Source organism: Papaver somniferum, chromosome 7, assembly GCF_003573695.1.
Source record: "Papaver somniferum cultivar HN1 chromosome 7, ASM357369v1, whole genome shotgun sequence".
In the NCBI taxonomy this organism is placed as follows: domain Eukaryota; kingdom Viridiplantae; phylum Streptophyta; class Magnoliopsida; order Ranunculales; family Papaveraceae; genus Papaver; species Papaver somniferum.
This window is the reverse complement of record NC_039364.1, coordinates 266816029-266832738: the sequence shown is the minus strand read 5'-3', so window position 1 is coordinate 266832738 and position 16710 is coordinate 266816029. Positions and strand designations below refer to the sequence as shown.

At 35.1% G+C, this 16710-nt stretch overlaps 1 long non-coding RNA gene across 2 annotated transcripts; it reads right to left on the bottom strand.

The window, feature by feature from the left end:
• Positions 1-948: 948 nt before the first annotated feature.
• Positions 949-11483, bottom strand: LOC113293781. Of its 2 annotated transcripts, none has more exons than XR_003332559.1 (3): positions 11136-11483; positions 10872-11012; positions 949-1298 (listed from the first exon to the last, which is right to left on the bottom strand). It is a non-coding gene; the product is annotated as an uncharacterized LOC113293781 (long non-coding RNA). The 2 variants fall into 2 exon arrangements; XR_003332558.1 differs by lacking the exon at positions 949-1298 and adding an exon at positions 9562-9690.
• Between the last annotated feature and the right edge of the window lie 5227 nt (positions 11484-16710).

Genomic DNA, 16710 nt, shown 5'->3' with positions numbered 1-16710 from the left:
TTCTAACTTAACAATAACGCTCACTCCATTCGGTAACACTACATGAAATGAGTAAGATCTAGTATCCAGTTGCACAAACTTTCTTTTCTTTGCTACTGAAATCGATTTCTCCATGTTTCTGTAACTCTACAGATCTGATTAAATGATAGAGGCGAAGAGGTTTTTTTAAGGTGGAGGCGCTCAAGATCTGTTTTTTTTGGCTGAAATGATTTTATAAAGGTTTAGGGTTTTTGTTTGGGGAATTATAGTTTCAGTATTACTTTCTGGACTGAAACTAAAAATGGCAAAGAAGCATCAAGAGGGAAAACGACAAAGTTCCCTTTGCATTCTTTTATATGTGGACACGTGTTCTTGAATATAAAATTTACTTCTCTTACTGTCTCTAAGTCACGGTCATTTTCTATCTTACAAATCCAATTGGTAAAACTTTGGCACCTTGGTCTCTTTCTTGTCTAAACAAAGCTTGAAGTAAAAAAAAAAAGCCAAATCCAACCTTGGAACCATCATACTAGGAACCAAAACTGTATGTAACTATGTATTATCACCCATCTTATCGAATTTGCAAACCATAGGAAAATAGATATTTGTGGGTCATTAGCTTGTTCGTTTTTGAATCTGTAATATTTGTCCGGCATGCAGCAAGTAAGAAAGCTCACCGGGTGGGTGGTAGCATTTGCATTACGGAATTCGTAGCCTCGGAGAAGAATCCAAGATGTTAGACATAAACCCATTGAGCAAGGTTATACCAACATGACATGAATTTCCTTCAAATTTACCATTACTTTTGTTCCGTTGAAGATAATCAACTCCCTACTGTTAACACGGGCCATAAGGTTGCAGTCACTTCCAAAGTGATGGTAATTAGGGATTCAAAATGCAATAACCATAAAATGAATGAGGTTCCAAACCACCAACCACAACAAGTACAACTTTAGCAAGGATTGCCTGCTAGTCCTGTAAATGAAAAAGAATGTGAAACAACAACTGAGATTTATTAATTCTTTGGTGGACTCTGAATTTGAAAACCCAAGATTGCACCTTTCTTCTTTGTAGTTGTTGTAAGCTTAAGTTCCTCTTTGTCTATTTATTTTGCTATTCCTCTCTAGAGACTTACAAAGCCTCGAGTTCTGAGCACAAAACAGCACCAAGTCAAGTCGTAAGCCATAATTTCCTCAAGCAAATACCCTCTTAGCCAAAGAAGAACACGTTGAGACTTATGTTGCTTGTAACTCCAGATTTTCTTAGCTCAAGGAGTTGTTTTATCAGCTCTCACTGTTTCATTTTCTTCGCTAGATGAACTGTGGTACATAGAAAAAGAGAACTATTTAAGCATATTGCAGGTAATCAAACACAGGAAACTTGCACTTTGTTGAACTGTTAAGACAATAAACTGGGGAACCACCTCCAACCAAAGTAAAAGCTGGTAATTCCTTCAGGGCATAGTAAACTTTAGCCTTCAGAAACTCAACCATTTCATAATTTCATAACAAAGATAGGTACATTCAGATTAAAGCCTTCACACAAAGATGTAAGGGTGTTCAAATTTTTAGATTGAAAGGAAACAAAAAAGGGCGATGAGATATATCCAACCCGTCCTTGATATCTAAGACAATCTCAAGGGTTTCACAATACATTGATTCGTTGCAGCCTCATCCATCAAATGTTTACCATCAGTAAACACAATCCAAGACGGGGTAATGCAAAAGAAGCATAAGCTAAGTCTTTTGAATCTACTACATTTATCATCATAATATGTCTTTTGTCTTTTATTATCCTGTTTCCTCGTCATATCTCTACAGACTCAAGAAGATATAACTTATAAGTCAACAACACGAACCCAGTAATGTATGGTATCAACCAAATTTATGCTTACTGATGAACACGCAAGTGCGATGCATTTTCACCCATAATTACATGAGTTGTGACTCATTTTATCACTAATAATATTGTTTTAAGTCTTTTCAAGGAAATAAGCTCTTATGAAAAAGTTGCTCGAAAAGTGGTTTTTGGACCCCGGAGGACACTTGTTATTCGAACTCACAATTTTGGATAAGGGGTAACCTATTACTATGGGGCACTCCACTGGCTAAGGGGCTACCTGATTTGTTATATACACCCCACCGCTATGGGCACCCTTCAAATTGTTACGGGGCACCCTTCTTCATCACCAAGAACACAAGGTTTTGGCGGGAAAAATGAATCTGTTTCTGCGAATATTTTTGGGATTGATTTGAGGAGATATTGTGGGGATTTACTCTCGGATATGGATAGGTACCATCCTGTTTCGAGTAAACAGGGGTGGTAATTGCATTTGAATCGAGAAAGGAAGGAAATTATCACCGGTTAGAAGAAATTGATGATGAAGATATTTCATAGATTTTGTTGAGTTATTGTGGAAGATTTTGTTGCAGGTTTTTGGTAAGATTTTGTGTGATTTATTCTTGCGAATGGATTTGGATGAAGTTATAGCGTCATGACAGGATTGGTAAGGTGCATAATTCCGAAGAAGGAAAGATATATACACGATTTTTATAAAAGAGGGAAGAAATATCTTCGGGTTTATGATTGGGTTTCTGGTGAGTTTAATACAGAAGTTAAGTGCAGTTAAGAGAGGATATTTTCCTATGATCCATATATTTATCATATCAACAGAGTTTGGGAAGTTTTCAAGACAGTTAACGTTTGAAGAGAAAGAAATAATCTTCGTGTAATGGCAGTGAGAATAATGGATTAAAGAGAAAATATTCTGCATTAAACTAAGGATATTTGGATGTTGTGGAGTATAAAAAGGTAGTTGGTAAACATAGAAAGGATATCGAGAGTCTGGGGAAGAAAATAGAGAGTTGCATAACAACTTCTCTACTGCTGCAGAGAGAAGAAGAAGATCTTTGACGCCTACGGACTGTCGCAAGAAACTGTCGTTTATTGACAGTACTTGTAACAGTCTTTCTGGCATGCTTAATTTGTATTTGCAACATCTATTGTAACAGTGATTTCTGTAACGCTGACACAGCGTTGCAGATTCATTATATTATTAGTTTTCTTTAATAAAAACACCATTTGAGCTATAAATTATTTTTTTGAGTTTGTATTTATCATGAGAAGCTAAACCCGAACACCGGGTCGACGGAGGAAGACGAATTTCATACATGGGTAAAATTATTTAATTCTTTATAAGACTTTTGCATTAATTTTAATTGAAATATGATTTGAAAAAATTAGTTATCATTTTATTAGATGGGTCATGCTTGCTTAGATGTTTGATGTCCCATGCTTACGATTTATAACTAATGTTTGGAGAATCTACCTTGGAAAAAATAAGAGTCAATATTGTTTTACTTATTGAGCGATAATTGTTTGAGAATGAATAATTGAACCTCTTGATATGAGTTTGGCCGAATCCTAGACCCAGTAACTCTCTATTTTATTCGTTTAAAATTAATCTTAACAAGTCTTAGAGTTCGAATCCCTATTTACTACAATTACAACGACAGTCAAAAAAAAATCTAAATCATTTTGGCGCCGCCGACGCGGATTTGTTTTTAGATTAATTTTTAGTTTTTTTTTTATTTTTTAGTTTTTATAGTATTTTATTTAGATTTTCTTTTTCCTTTTTATGCGTTTCTTTTTGTATTTCTTTTCAGGGACTTTTTGAGGATGATGCCTTCTTCTGAGGAGACGTCACCTACGATGACGCTGGCGGAGTATAAGCGTAGAAAGTCAAATTATCAGGAAACCTCATCTGAGATGACGCTTGCTAAATATAAGCGTAGGCAACGGTATGGAGTTTTTGATCCACATGTGGTAAGTGAAAAATCCCCTCTAGAGATATATGAGAAGTATTATAAACACACACCACTTAGCTTGGAACTAAGATTGAGAATTCTGGAATGCCAAAAATTATTTAATGATGATGATGACTGTAGTGACTCTCTGATCGAGAAAGAATTTTTAGATGACCCTGTGAATGATTGTGTAGATGATTTGTCTAATTTATTAGAAGAATCTATCTCGCAAGATCTTTCACCCAACTTAGAGGTTGTTTCTAGTCCCCTAGACTTCCAAAAGTTACCTAATTTAGGGTTAGAATTATGTGCTTCAAAAATTTAGTTGGATTACTTTGCATCTAAATACCCAGAGGACTTGCATATTCCTGATACAGTGCATGAGCCGATTGATAATTCCCCAGTCTCAATAGAATCCCCATATTTTGTTCTTTACGCACTTCCTTGTGCAGTAAAAACTTGATTTAGGGGTAAATCTTGGTTTTTGATAGTTTCAGCGTCTCCGCGTTTTCATGACATAAGTGTGAAGCTGTCGTTTGTAAATATTGTATTTTGGGTCGATCCCCAAGTTTTCAGGTTATTAGTGTACGGGGATCCTTTTTGTACATTCCAGTAGGTGTATTTTTATTTTTATTTTTATATTTTCGTTTACTTTTTTGCATTTTATGGATTTCCCATCTTAAGTTTTGCATTGGATGACTCAATTACATTGAGAACAATGTAACATTTAAGTGTGGGGGAGTGGTTAACGTTTTATTTTTCTGTTTCAGTAATTTCTTGCATATTATGACCAGCTGTGTAGCGGGTCTACAAAAAAAAAAGACCCGCTCCACAGCTGTTCATAATTGTTTTTGCCCTATTTACTATAATACCGGTGAGACCTTGGGTATCAAAGCTCCTCACAGCTTCCCTCGTCTCAATTCAACTTACTTAAACTCGGATTGGTTCCAGAGAGGTTTGCTCAGATTGTAACGAATTCCTTTTCGAAAGATTAGAAGCTGGTCTAAAAACAATCTAAGTGGAGCCATCATGCTTGTTGTTTGCTAGATTTTATAGGTTTGATTTGGTCGAGTTAGCCTTGTTTGTGATTTTGTAGAATTCCCTTGCAATTAAGAATGTCGAACTGGTATGATAGAAGCCAATACAATGATTATCGACCTGAATTTGAATATGGACATCATCCTTTTTATGACCATGTTGGGAATAGTAGTTAGGAACGCCATCCTTTGGAAGGATATGGGTCATACCCTGGTGAGCCCAATTACTATCCACACATGCATCAGTCTTACGAGCAAGAAGATTATAGTACTGGTTCTTCGTCTCTAGAGGATACAATCAAACTATTGAAAAGTAGTCCTTTTTATGATCCCTCTGTTCCTATTCCTCCTTTAGAAAAGTCCCTCAGGAAGTATGAGTCGACACGTAAGTTAGCAGAAATGAATAACTTAGTTTTTGACGAAAGAGAACTTTCTATAGAGGAATCCCTCAAGATGATGGCTGATGGCTGAGACGAACGAAAGACTTGCTCGAAGTAATCTTACTTTCCAATATAGTGTTTCCAATAATACCCTTAAAAATGAGGATAGTTATTTTCATAATCAAGATGATGAGGTTAGAATTGGTAACACTACTTGTTTTGATGAGGTTCGATCATTTTCATGTTATTATAATGATGATTATGATGAGGATAGTATCGATAAAGAACATGAAATATGTAGGCATAGTGATCAGGAATTTGTTACTCCAATTAAGCTTTACGATGATAATATTATTTCTAGTTCAAATCCAAATAATTTTTATAATTATTCACCTATTCAAAAGGACGAGAATTTGACTAGAGATACCCCCGTTTTAGATGATGTAGTATTTCCTGTCTACGAAGCCGATGATAGTTTTGAGGAACGAGTTTATTCTGAGAATATTGTTTTAGAGTCTAGAAATTTAGAAACATTAGACTTAGAAAAAGAAAATGAACTCGTAGAAATGAGTGAGAATGAACCCGACTTAGAAGAATCAATTGACCATTTTCGGGAATCCGATGACCTAGAAATTAGGGAAGTTGTGACTAGTCTTTCTAGAGACACAGAAAACTCTAAGTTTGGGGGTGATTATCATTCTCCGTGTGCTTTAACTCTTAAAAGTTTCCTCGTGTAGGACTTGACATTTGTGCCTCAACCATCTTACAAGATTATCTTCGTATACTTTTTCCTGAACCTAATGATGTCCAAAGAGAAGCACAGTTGTTAGAAACTCATCCTCTGGTTGATGTGGTTGACCCAGGCTATGATACCAAGATTGACTTTGTTTTCCCACCAACAAATTTTCTTCCAATTGTGGGAAAATTTGATTTTAAGATGTGTCGGTTATTAAGTTTTGAGACTAAACCTAATTACTTTAGGAGAATAGGGTCGACACATTTTCTTAAGGAAGACCAACTCTTTCATTGTGGTCAGTTTTGTGAGTCAAGTCTAATTGACTTTAAGGATCCGCAGTTGTTCAGGTTATTGTTATGTGCTTCTAAGTTCCTACTTGAGTATTTCCAGACTCTACAACATGATCTTAAGAATCCTTCTTTTGAGGAAGTCCAACCTATGAAAGCATTTTATTTAGACCCTTTTATAGAGTCTGAACCTGAGCCACAACTAGAGATAGTTGTCTTAAACAAAAAGTTAAATAAGGGTATGTTTGGTATCTTCTTGGTCTGTTACAGTTTCCTCTTCTTGTGGTTAGCACTTTTTGATCCAGATGACCCAAACTTATTCCGGCTACTTCTATATGATTCTATGAGGTGATTAATTCCTTCCGATGTCTGGCTGAAGACTTTAAACTTAGCACTTCTTGGGAGGTAACCCAATCTCATGCAACACGGTAATATCTTTCCTTAACTCTTTTGCTTCAAATGGTAACAGTTTCTCCTTGTTCATATGCTTTTAATTTTATCTTTAGAACATTGCGGACAATGTTAGATTTAAGTTTGGGGGTATGGGAGAAACTTTTTGGTTGCACTTTTGAAACTTCTAGGGTCACATGGTATCTGGTTAGCTAAGTTTACATATTGTTTCTCACCGAAAAGATAGAAATTGGAATGCTAGGGATAACAACCTTTTGAGACATTAGAGAAAAAGATATTGAGATCCTTGAAATTCATGAGAGAACTTGTTCCTTTTAGAGGGTAACCGTGATGGACCTAACCATACATGATGGAAAGGAAAGTAGGTCGGGAAATGCCAGAAATACAAATCAACCTCACAATGTAGTCTTAGTTACTGGATTGCGACTCTCTCTCAGTAGAAACTTATCATCATCAACAATCGGAGCGACATCAAAATCTATGAAGAAAGTTGAAGACGTTTTAGGTTTAGAAGCAACAATAGAAAAGAATAATTCAAAAATCAAAGTTGAAGTTATAAGAGCAAATGATATAAGTTGTTAGAATCCATGATACCAAGACATTACAAGTTGCGAAGATCCAAGTTTTGAAAGTCCTTCTCCCATGGTCATGTAAATTGTTGTCTTGTAATTTTTGTTTCCAAAAAAAAAAATGAAAAAAAAAAATGAAAAATGAAAAAAATCATCGTTACGTTTTGTTCAATAAGGCTAAAGGGAAGTAGAAATTTATAAGTCAAGCAAGAAATCGAAGAGAAGAGTTAATTGTCAAGGTTCTATGAGGTTCGATAGTTTATCATCAACAGTTGAAGACCGAAGAAGACGTTGTTTCTACTGAGCACTATGAGAGAGTCGAACAAAGACACATTTGGTTGCTTTGTTAGTCCGCTTTCAATCTGGCACAAGATCTTTCTAGCACTGGTTTAACTCATCACACGTAATTAGTCCAGCTGTGTAGCAGATGTCCCTCTCATATTTATCTCTCTCCTAATCTTATCCAGCTGTAAAGCAGCGGACGCATCTTACAATGTTTATCTAGCTGTGTAGCGGATATCTCTTTATCTAGCATTGTTGCGGATGTGTCTCCCTTTTCTTCAGTCAGCTTTAGAGCTGACACCTTTAATTTTTCTGGCATTCTAGTTACTTGGAGATAGGTTGAGAATATGTATGTCCTCGTAGCTATTTTGATACTTGTGACCAATTAGAAGTAATGGTTTTGTGGGTACACCTCTGGTAAACCCTCCCGAGATTAACTCGATTTTATTTATTTTTTATTAGTTTTGCTCGAGGACTAGCAAATAATAAGTTTGGGGGTATTTGATAGACGCATTTATTTGTCTAATTTGTCCTAAATGTTTCGTATTGTTGGTACTCATTTTCGTCCTTATTATGGTGTTTGTGTATTTTTAGGTATTTTTGGAAAATAAATATTGTTGGAAAAATCGGCTCGAAAAATCACTCGGAACACCCCCGGAGGACACTTGATATACGGAGCCCAGATTTGGTTAAGGGGCATCTCAATTACTAAGGGGCACCCCAAAAGGCAGCTGCTATTCGCACCCTACAGCTGGTTAGGTGGAACCATCTTCTTCGTTTGAAAATTAAATTTGGCGGGAAAAAGAAGCACTGAAACTGGATGAAGTTTCGATCGAAATTTGAAGCTGTTATGGGTAGACTAAAGGGATGAAACTTAATGGGTAGTTGTGATATGTCCTAACAAAGCTGGTATGGGTGTTTTTTTCGACCCAGTTTGGCTGGAATTGCTGTGGTGAAGAAAACAGGGAGTACGTGGCCTGAAAACTCCATCACGGGATTACAACAAATTGAAACGTGTACTGCTCGTGTTCGGATGGAGTTTGGACTCTGCATAGGCGTGTAGAAGAAAAATAAGGAAGGTTGGACAGCTGCAGATGCTCGGATGAAGAAAAAATTATCCGGAGAATATTTTTTATTTACTGCCGAATAATGGAGAATTTGTGGTATTTAACTCGAGATTCGAGGGGGTTGTTGAGTATAAATAGGCTGCTGGGATATCATAGAATGGAGACGGAGAGATTGGGAGAAGTTTAGAGCACCACAAAGTCAAAAAAATCGAATTTGCAGAGAGACCACCTGTTGCTGCTGCCATTGAAGAACACTGAAGAACACGAAGAACAGACTCGCCACAACCGTCGTTTTTAAACAGTGTCAGCGACTCATACTGTGGGTCGCAGATCAGAGACAGACTTAAAAAACGCAACAGTACAGTAACGGCTCTTTGTAACGGCTTTTGCAATAGTTATAAGCATTGCAAACCCGATTTTTATTATAATTCTCCCTTATTCATCCTTTGTAACCCTTTGAGTATAAATGAAATCAATTTTTGAGCGTGTTTCCAACATGATGAACGACTAATTCTCTCGTAACCAAGGCAATGGATGAAGCTATTCACACATGAACAATGGATAACTATTTCATTTTCTATAATATTTAATTATAATTCACTCAATCACTGCTTTTGCAGAGTTCTTAAAAGTTTACATAATTTTATTCATTAGTTGTGATTCAATTAGATAGGTTATGCTTTGGTTAGATAATCTATGCTTAAGGGATACAATTAATTTTTGAGAATATGTTTGATTATTTTTGGATTAAGAAATAAAGGATTAAAAGGATAATTAGAGTTATGAAATATTTGACATCATTCATGTGTAATAGTGGATTCTAGTGTCTTGGTTACCTCTCGCCCACTTTGTTAATATTTTTGTATATAATTTTATTAAATTTTTAAATTTAATCTTCACAAGTCCGAGAGTTTGAACCTCATTGCTACAACGACATTGAAAAATATTATCATTTACTAAGGTTCTCTGTAAGATCTCGTAGAGTATGCGTCTTTCAATATGGTATTAACAATGTCAATGCATTTGTAGAGTATGCATCAATAGGGCGGAAAGAAGAATTACAGGAAAATGTTTTGTAAAGCATGCATCTTTTATGACCATGCAGGCTTTTGTATGGGTGTCATTCAGAAACTCACCTGTAAGTGTAATAAAGCTTCAGACTAATGTGCAATCCAAAAATCTAAATCAAATTAAATACTCAAAAATATTCTACTTCTAAGCACAAAAATTAGCTTCATAAAGCAAAATTGTAAACTATAGATTGCATGGACGGAGTAAATGACGATGCTTTACACTGAGTCATTAACTTTTAAGCATATATAGAAAATTTTACTTGGACAGAAAGATTTTGTTTTCAACAATGGATAGAAAATTAATACGTCCAAAGTTCCTAGGTGTAACTGGTTACAACTGTGCTCCACCATATATGCACTTATAAATATGATGTCCTTTTTTAATCTAGATACAGGACATATACCGAAGTACCTTCTAGCAAATCTTTCACTTAACCCAAACATGCAATAAATCAGCATATTCTTACAAAAATGTAAACATGGTACTATTCTGATATTTGAATGTAAGACCTAGTTTTCATTAGTAGTCTTTCACTGAACTCGACACTTATGCGTACTACTGAGCTTCAATATGATTAGGCAATTGAAGACTTTTTCCCAAACTAAACTTAAAACCCAATATCCTAGAAATCTTGAATTTCCTTGTAGCTTGGAGTGTTACGGTCCTTGCCATGGGGTAATTAAGCTACAGATATTGTTTCACCAATTTACTTAACCACATATCCGTGACCTACTGTAAACTAAAGAAACCCCAAAGACAACATATCAATAGCTGGAAAATCACTTCGTACTTAGATTTGAAGACACTGGAAAATTTTATCAAACTATAAAAGTAAATGTAGATTGCACATACTTTCTTTAATGATATAAACTAAAATTATTAAACCTATGTAAGCGTTGTAACGTGAATTTGAATGAACAGAATCACTATACGAGCCACAATTGATTGCTATAATACAAACCTACGTGAGTTGTAAGATGAATTTGAATGAACAAAATCACTATACTAGCCACAATTGATTGCTAAGAGTAAACATTAATTGCAGCTTTAAAGCTACTAACTATTTCCATTTAACCATAATTAGTTAGGCAAAACTATTAAAATAATCACACCCGGAATAGATTTTTCCTAACTTAAAAAGAACCCACAACAGGAAAAGGAAATTAAGTGACACCCAACTAAAAATCTAACTCATATGTGAACCAAATTAACAAAGCGGCATCAAATAAGAGTTGATACTTACCACAAATAGTAATGGGGGGATTCAAACTCCAAAATACCAATAAGAAACCTCGGAATCTCTTTAATAATTTCTGACTCAGATAACTGAATGATAATTTCTCTGGAGGCTTAGGAGACTTCTTGAACAATCGATCCCATACATCTGAAAAGAGGCATTTCACAAAGGCCCTAAAATTAGACTTTTGCTAGAGAAACAACAATAAATATCGAAAACCCAGAATGAAAATGAAACAAAAATGAAGATTTTAGGCATAAAATATCTGACCTGTAGAGCCAAACTAACTGCAATCATACCCATCTTCAACAATAATAAACTTCCCAAGCTTGTTTTCATCATCTTTGAATCATTTGATACCTAATCAATTTCTTACCTCTCCAAGGAGACCGTAAAACCTCACTGATGAATGAGCAGTTCTGAGTTTTGACGAATGAATGAGCAGTTTGTAGAATATTGGAATTGCTACTTGGAAGGTCTAAACAGGAAGAATACAATCTTGATTCCGGGCAAGTGGGTGTGGAGAGAGTGAAAAACAAAAATTGTGGACAGAAAATGGGACCAAATTTTGAGGAAGAAGAGAAAGTGTGGGTGGTGTAGTTGTGAAAGATAGAAGGAACTGTCGGTTAATGGGTGGTAGTAGACTACAATGGTGGTAGGTGTGAGTACCATGTAAACAAAAGGTAAGAAATTTAATTGATGTTGGGCCAGCGGAATCCATAAAGCCAAGCACAATGGTTCACCGAATCTTTTTATTAAGAACGATTTTTTGGGACCACGATTTTTTTTTGGACCATGGCTTGGGGAAAGGCATTAGAAGTAATTCTAGGTCACCCCATTATCTAATTATTTATTTAATACCTAATCTATCCTCTTAATTAATTTTAGGTTATGATTAGTGAATGATTTAGTTAAAAACAATTAGTGAGATTAAATTAAAAGATGGGTTTATTATTAGTTGAGTAGAATTATTGAGAGAGTAGAGTTAGAGAAGATGAAGGAGAAAAACATGAAAAATAGATTTTTTTTCCAATTCACTAAGTTTGAGTATTCAAATGCTGAAAACTCATCTGATTTTTCATCTCTATCCTCTCCTAGAATATTTGTTAATCTTCAAAATGATCCGGATTTGAACTGGATTTTGAACAATTCGGTTATTTTATATGAAGAACAAGTAACCGAACTCATCTGAACATGTAGTTCGGTTACTTTATATTAAGAACAAGTAACCGAACTCATCTGAAGTTGTAGTTCGGTTGCCCCGTGAGATGAACAAGTAACCGAACTTATCTGAAAGTGTAGTTCGGTTACTTGTTCCAAAAGCGCAGGTTATCGAACTCTCTAATAATAGAATTTCTAGGAGTTACAGCGTTATGCTCGGTTGGTTCTCAACTAACCGAACTTTGGTGTACAAAGTTCGGTTGGTTCGCAAACTGCATGCACTTTTGATCTAACCGAACTTTAAGTAATATAAGAGTATATAAGTTTACAAAGTTCGGTTCTTTCGCAAACTTGAACCTAACAGCTAACCAACCGAACTTTGAGTTCGGTTTCTGCGATAAAATTGTGAAGTTAACGAACTTAACGAACAAAAAAAATGTGAAGTTCCAGCGTCTATTGGCTAAATTCAATTACTTTGTAGTTTTAAAATTTTTTGCGAAAAAACCGAACTCTATTGGCTAAGTTCGATTATTTTGGAACTCAACATAGTGGCCACAACAACACAGTTCGATTAGTCTGGATTTGTTTTTTTTCGGTTCTAAGGATGGAGTTCGGTTACTTTGTAGTTTTAAATTTTTTTGCGAAACAACCGAACAGAGAGTTCGGTGACTTAGTTTTAAATCCAATAGAACCGAACTATTCTTCGTGTTCTTCATTTTCAAGAAAAGTTCGGTTAGTAAACTAGGGTTTTTGGAAAATCGGCCTAACCGAACATGGCTCTGTAACTCCTATTAAAACCCTATTTTGATGATTTCTATTCGATTGAAGCAATCAAAATCAAATTAAAGTGAAGGGTTTGTTGGAAATTGCCTCCGGAGTGGTCCCATGGAAGAATCAGGCTGCGACTGACGTCTTTTATACTCGATAAAATTATCATGTAACAGAACTTAATTGTGATTGCATTGATGTTGTTACATTTCTTAAATATGCGGTGGTGGGAGGAGGTGGTGGTTGGTGGTGGTGATAATCGGAGGTGGTGGTGATGGTAATCGGTGGTTGGTGGTAATTGGTGGTTGGTGGTGGTGATAATCTGAAGTGGTGGTGGTTGGAATGGGAGGTGGTGGTGGGAAGAGGTGGTGGTTATATATATATAAGTGGTTATTTTGGTTTTAAATTAAATTTGGTTAAGGGTAGGTTGGTCATTTCAACATTTTTGGACACCCCTTATCACTATAGGGAAGGTGGCCTAATAAAACCATGGCCCCCTCAAAAAAACCATGGTCCCTAAAAAATCATTCTTTATTAAACGGAACATCCATAGTACACCAAGCGTAATAAAGATTAAAATGTAGATATTAGGGTAGAAACCTGATTTATTTATTTTTGAAAATAACTGGATATATTACTGAGAAGACTCTCATTTGTAGATTCAGACTCATTTGGAATCAGCTCATAATGAGTTGTCCGTCCGATGATTGAATTTATATAATTAGTATCTTCAAGAAAGAATACATAATCGGAGTTCATATTACATATCTCTTGAGCTTTGACAATATCAAAAGCTATTGTTGCAATTAAAAACAAAGGAACTTCAGCTAAACTAGTAAATTGCTGAGGTGAATTTCTCCCTTCTTTAGCCAACAAGTCTACTGCTTTGTTAGCCCTTCAATCTAAATGAACTTCAGTAAAACTAGTAAGATGTCCAAACCTGATTTGAGGCATATTCAAAAAATTTAAATGTTTCGAGGTATACAAAATCATTTTCCTATCTATGATGTTTTCACAAGGAGTGTCCCATCAGTGAGTAGATTACTAAGTTACCCTTAATTATTTTAAATTAATTAAATATCTTTCACCTAAATTTAAAACATAAACCTAAATTAACCAAAATCCAAAATTATTTTCAAAATAAAAAATCATTGTCATTTCTAACCTAATTTAATCATTGTCATTAATCAAACCTTTTTGATTTTATTTTTCATCGGCGATTAGTTGTTAACTCATAAACTTTTGATAATTGATTAAAACCACAAGTATAAATGAGTCGTAAAGCGCTGCACAAAGAGGTTTATCTTCAGACCGTACATTGGAATCCGGATCTTTGGTCTTCCTCTTTTTTGGCTCACAAGAACAGTTCGACTGATAATAAAACATGAAGATGATAGCCGAAATTCATTTTGTTAAAGAACACGCTTAATTCGGCTATTCAACTTTCTATTCGAATCAGTCGAACCTGAATTCGTCAGTTACAGAGTTAAGTTCGGTTTATAACTTGTCAGCCGAACCTAGATATATTTTCAGAAAACATAGGTTCGGATGATAAATAATCAGCCGAACCGTTTATCTGTCAGTATCTAGGTTATAAAAATTCATTTTTTTGACAAATTCAACTTATACAAAGGACATTACACTCGTTTAAAAGTCTACCTCCGTATTAACAAACCTTAATTATCTATCATTTCAGCAAACCCCTATATTCTTATTCTTCTTGTGTTAACAAACCGTAACCTAACTATCTCTCAAATAAATAAATAAAAATATTTACAACTAAGACTATATAATCTTTGAATTAAACACTAATCATTAATTACTAATTATTAATATTATATTCTAATTATTATCATTAACACTAGTGAAGTAAAGATACTACTATTATTATCGATTTTACCATATAGTGACTGTATTTTGTCATTACGTGTATGCCTCAAAACATTTTTCTTACGGAAGCCAAACTATATATATAAATAATTAAAAAAATGGATTAATATATATATATATAATTCAGGAACCCGTACTCTGGGGAAATGAGGATTAATCCAGGAATATGAATTACTTTTTCCATCTTAACTATCCTGATATGGGGTGTTTTAAAAGTATAAAACGTCAAAGTTAACCTTTTCAAATATTATTACTTTTTTAAAAAGATTTAAAAATTTATTGATTTTTTTTAAATTAATATTTTTAAAGGGTACTACTACAAGAAACTAGTTATTGGAAGCCTAACAAGCTAACGTCCAACATCGTACTACTACATTAGTTGAACATGATGTCTTGCTAACCTACCAGCGAGCCTCATGAACTATCTAATGGAGCCGAAACGGATATGGGACTCATTATGTCCCAAGGGGTGAAAGCTAACTCAATCTTCCATGTTAAATTCTGCAATATTGCGCCATCGGTAACTCAAACTTGGAGCGCCTTTGAGGAATGGAATGACCAGCTGGGATAGTTATCCAGATAGAACTACTTAGTTTTAGGTTTAGGTTAAACAAGAATGTCACAGACAAAAAAAGGAGATAAACATAAACTGGACTTTTATTGATTTTCTTGAGAATTACATACTGAGTTGAATACAGTTTATATACGTGAGTTTCCTTGAACTGTAAGATTCAATATTTCCTAAATGGAGCTGGTTTCCTAATATACGAATAATTGATACAACTTGGTAAACAAGGTATCGTGTGTTATGTTACACACGTACCTGGAGATGTGTCAACACCCTCCCGCAAGCGTAACGGGTTCTCTTGAACCTTAAAGATGAAAAACGATCCTTGGATAGCGGTTTTGTGAAGATATCCGCAATTTGATCCTTAGACGATATAAGCCTGACATCAAGAAGTTTAGAAGCAACTTGATCACGAACAAAATGATAGTCAATCTCAATATACTTTGTCCTTGCATGAAATATGGGATTGACCGTAAGATAAGTAGCACCAAGATTGTCACACCATATAACAGGAGGAGATTGTGTGGATACACGAAGTTCTGAAAGAAGTGATTGGATCCACATAATTTCAGCAGTGGCAATGGAAAGACCCCTGTATTCGGGTTCAGTACTAGAACGAGACACTGTTTTCTGCTTAAGAGAACTCCAAGAGATAATATTACCACCCAAGTAAACACAATAACCACTAGTAGAACGACGATCATCAAGAGAACCACCCAATAAGAGTCAGTATATGCACTGAATGATAACTGTAGAGAAGGAGATGGCCGAAGAAGTATACCAAAGGTTGGAGTATTTTTAAGATAACGTAGTATTCGATTTACCATACCCCAGTGAAAAACAGTGGGTGCATGCATAAATTGACATACCTTATTGACAGCATAAGCCAAATCAGGACGAGTAAATGTTAAATATTGTAATGCCCCAACAATACTACGAAACTCAGTAGCATCCGTTAATAAGGTATTACGATCCGAAGAGATATCACCAGAAGTACTAAGTGGTGTTTGAATAGGTTTAACACCATCCATTTTTGCTTGAATAAGAAGAGCATGAGCATACCTTTGTTGAGAAAGAAACAATCCTGAGGAAGTACGAATCGCTTCAATTCCAAGAAAATAATACAAGGAGCCACGGTCTTTAATAGCAAATTCTTGTTGCAGACGATCAAGAGTGGATTTGATACTAGCAGAGTTGGAACCTGTAACAATAATATCATCCACATACACCAACAGATAAATAGTACCACAGGAACCATTGTAGATAAATAAAGATGTGTCACATTTTGAAGTGACAAACCCAATTTGTAATAAAAAAAAAAAAAAAACTGAGCCGGTGGTACCATGCACGAGGAGCTTGTTTAAGGCCATAGAGAGAACAATGCAACTTGCAAACGTGTGAAGGAAATCGAGAATCAACATAACCCGAAGGTTGTTTCATGTATACCTCTTCTTGAAG